General features: G+C 42.3%; 1 protein-coding gene across 1 annotated transcript in view; it reads left to right on the top strand.

The window, feature by feature from the left end:
- Slc4a8 (solute carrier family 4 member 8) overlaps positions 1–4,287 on the top strand; it is a 92,509-nt gene that overhangs the window by 23,607 nt on the left and 64,615 nt on the right. The gene's annotated exons all lie outside the window — the stretch shown is intronic.

A 4,287-nucleotide genomic window follows, 5' to 3' on the forward strand; every position in this document is an offset into this window, starting at 1 on the left:
ACTGAGCCGTCTCCCTGGCCCCTGCCCCTGTAATTCTGTCAGCTAAAAGCTCTCTTCTCCATCCTCCCCCATTAAAGACACTCTAGCACTGTCTCTTTTCTTCATAGTAGTGTTCATATTTAAAATTATATTTATCTTTACAATACTGGAGATTGGTCCCAGGGTGTTGGACATGTTAGGCAGACATTTTAGTGCTGAAAAGCATCCCCAGCCCCTGTCCTTGTGTTACGTAGGATTGAATCCAGGCTCTTTGCACTGAGCTATGTTCTCAACCCTAGATGTAATACATTTAAATATTGAAGCAGGATCTTGCCAAGTTGCTAAATAGCTCAGCTTGTGCTTGAACTTGCTATCCTCCTACCTCACCCTTCTAGAGTGGTGGGATTATAGATGTGTGCCACCATTCCAGGCTCCCAGCCCTTTACAGAATTATTTTGGATAGAATCTCATTAGGTCTCCCAGGTTGTGCTTTAATTTCCAGTCTTCCTTACTCAACCTCTCCAGTAGCTGGGATTACAGGTGTTAACTACCATGTCTGGGAAAATAATGTCTTCTTGTTTTCATGATGCTTGTCTCTCCCAAGAGAATATATATTCTGAAGTCTTTGTGTTGTTCAATGCTGTGTCCCAAGCTCTTGGGACAGGATCTGGTATAATTAGATGACTCCATTCTGCTGTTAATGCCATCTGAGTTGATCTCAGTGGTATTCCATAGGATGGTATTCAGTTATGTCTCTCTGAACCTAGGGAGTGCTGGGCTATGTCCCTAACCATTTTCATTTTATTTTGAGACACAGTCTTGTCCGGTCTTGAACTTGTGTTCTTTCTGTCTCAGCCACTTGAGTAGCTGGGATTACAGGTGTCTGCAACCACACCAAACTAGTTTAGTAATTTCATCTTTTATTCACTTTATATTGATAATGTTAGAGATCTGGAATTTTGCATCTTAGCAGGTGTTATGGTTTATGTGTAGGTGTCCCCCCAAAGCCTTATGCAGTCTTGGGGCGGCTTCTGGAATTAGTGATTGATTACTGTGGGTGTGGATGCTGCACCTGCCCCGGGCAGGTAATTTGCATCACAATGTAAGGTGGGAAGAGAAGCTAACTGCTTGAGCTGCTGCTATCCCTCTCTGTGGTCGCCATGAAAGGTTGCTTTTTGCTGTGTGCTGCTCTGCCTTGGAGCCAGCTGAGTATGGACTGAAACCTCCAGTAACTGTGAGCTAAATAAACCTTTCCTTCCTTCATTTTGGGTGTCAGGTATTTGTCCCAGCAACGAGAGAAGAGTAACTAAGACAGCAAGTGATTTTCTCTGGCCTTGTAGCTTTCTTTTAATGAAGTTACAAAGTGAGTACATTACGTTCAGTGGGCTGCCTATCAAAATATCCTGAGATGTGCATGAGGCAAAGTAAGACTGTGCTGAGACAGGAGGAGGCTTAGAGGTAATTTGCTTCACATATTAAATATTCGACCCTTGTGTCTCTATATTCTAAGACGTTTTTGATGGCCTCTAATAGTTGCTGTTTCTATTTTATTTTGCATTGTCATTTTGGGGTTTGAGAAACAGGAGGAAACTGATAAAGAAGTGGTAGAGCAGCACCCAGGACACTCTCCTCAGGTGGGGAGTACTGTAAGAGAAATGGACTGCGGTCTTAGGAAACATTGGCTGAGAAGAGAAGATGAAAGAGTTGGCAGCTCTTCTCATAAAGTCCCCTCTGGGAAGTCTTCTTGATTAAACTGTCCCTTCCCAGATCCGTTAGGATCTTCTTAATCCTGCTCGTGCCCTGCTGAGTACTTCTACCTTGAACATATTCGTGTTTGTAATGTTCCTTTTGGTAACATGTTTCTTTAGTTGCCTCTTTCAGATCCCAGGCCCTTTAGGTCAGACTGTGTATTCCTGAGGAGGTTGTAAGGAGTTACACTCCTGGAGGAAGCACTTAGGAAATAGTCCATCTGTTGAACATTTGTGGAGCAATGACAGCTTATAAGACAGTGTGCTTGGTTGTGTAGGGATTTTGAGAGCAAATCTGACTTAGGACCTTGAAGAGCTTGTGGGTGAGTAGTGAGGGATGACATAGATCACTGTTCAACTTAATGCTGAGGCAGAAAACTTAATTCAAGGCAGAAAATACAGCAGTGCCTTGGTTTACAAACTTCCTTCAATTGTTCTGAATTTGTAGAGGTGAGCTTTGTGTGACCAGAGTTGTGACCAAGAGGGTTATTTTGTGAGGTTAAATTAGTGAGCAAGGGAGGAAGGAGGCCCTGCTTTGTCAAAGTAGGAGGAGAGAAAGGCTTGATATCCCTCATCTTCTGGGACGTGTGACAAGGGAACACAGGGATGAAGGTAATTCTGAGGTTTCAAGGCCTAGAAAGTTAAGACAAATGGCAACACCCTGAGCAGAAACCTGGAAGAAATAGTGTGTTGCATGCCTATATGTGGTAATCTGAACAACTACTTTGAAGATAGCAATATGTAATATAAGAACCATTGTTAATTTTCTGTCATCTTGCTTTGAAATTCTGTATCTTTTTTAATGTTTTAAAATTTTCTTTTATTTGTGATAGATTTTTTAAAAGATTTTATAAAAGAAATAAATATGAACCCAAATTTAGGTGGGTAGTAAGTTTTCCATAGGATATGTTGATCATTGTATGTAAAGATTTGGGGATCAGGGGCCAGGGAGATAGCTCAGTAGAGTAAGTGCTTGCCTGGCAAGTTCATGGACCTGAGTTCAATCCTTGGTTCCACAAAAAAAAAAAAAAAAAAAAAAAAAAAAAAAAAAAAAAAAGAGCATTAAAAAGATTTGGGAATCATTTGTAGATGTGAACTTCAAAATCTGGAGAATGAATAGCATTATAAAGAGAGAAGAGAAAAGCTAGGGGTAGAAACCTGAGGTGCTTTCTCTGGTGGGTTGTGGAGGGATTGAGAAGTTCTGTCAGTGGAGAGTGGGCAACCCAGGCACGAGAGCTAAGGGAGCCCAGGACATGAAGGAATGGAGTGACCATGAGATTTGGGTACTGCTTGTTGTGGTGCATGGTGAGCTCTCAAGAAAGTTTCTCCTACTGATATAACAGAGATGTGAGATGATAGGTTTGGGATGAAGTGGCATTCAGTCCCTAAGGTGTATGGCATCAATGAAGTGTTGGGTCAGAAGATCCATGCAGAAGCCATGGAGCAAGAGATTGGTGAGGAAAATGAGTTAGTTCAATGAGTATTCTTGAAAATGGATTGGTGGAAGAGAAGAGGTGGGTAGAAGCTCGAAAGAGACGATTTGGGAAGGTTTCTTTATAAAATCAGTCAGGAGAGGGCTGGGCATGGTGGCACACACCTGCAATCCTAGGAGGCTGAGGCAGGATTATGAGTTCAATGCCAGCTTGGGCAATTTAGTGAGATCCTGATTCAAAATCAGAAGGGCTGGGGAGGGACATAGCTCAGCAGTGTAGTACCCACCTGGTACAGGTTCAATCCCTAGAAATGTAGAAGAAAAATGGTAAGAGAAAGCTGTGGAAGGAGTGGATGGCAAGGAGAGACTATGGAGAACTCTGGCAGGAACACTGCAGAAGGGTGGGGTGATGGGATCAAGAACCATGGTCATTAACTTGGTGAAGAGGAGCGCCAGATTGAGAGGGAGCTGTTCACGTGCGAGCACCTCAGGAAAAGGCAAAGCAAGGTCACATGCTCAGAGGGAGGGAATGTGGCTAGCGTCACAGATTTGAAGACAGTGGCTCCAGATTGGAACAGCATCTGTGGCAGAAGAGAGTGGACCTGAGATTAGGAGCAGTGAGGCAGTAACAGGTGGAATGGGAAAGTACGGCTCTGTGTGCCAGGTATAGGAGTGGCTCTGGAGCTTCTGGGATCAGACTTGGCAGGAAGGCAGCTTAAGTCAAACAGCATTATGGAAAGAGTGAAGGAGCAGAAGTCAAGAGAGGAACACTATTGGCTTATTTATTTTCACATCTTCTCCACTCTATGTACAACATGCAGTATTTCTCTTTAAAACCAGCTTCATGTTCCTTTTGATTTATTTTAGTCTTTCACTACTGTTCTAGATGGTGTATTCTTTTGTGTGTGTGTGTGTGTGTGTGTGTGTGTGTGTGTCCCAATAATATTTTATTTTACAAAAACATAGTGGACCAGATTAAATTAACTGGCAGTAGTTTCATCAACCACTATTGCAGAAAGAAAAAACTTTTATTCAGCAATATTTATTGACTGATTTGGTGTGTTTTTTCTGTTCTAGGTGTTAGAGTACAATAGTTTTATACAAATCCTCCTTTAGTAGAAATGAATT

Source organism: Octodon degus, unplaced genomic scaffold (assembly GCF_000260255.1).
Source record: "Octodon degus isolate 3935 unplaced genomic scaffold, OctDeg1.0 scaffold00093, whole genome shotgun sequence".
NCBI classification, from domain to species: domain Eukaryota; kingdom Metazoa; phylum Chordata; class Mammalia; order Rodentia; family Octodontidae; genus Octodon; species Octodon degus.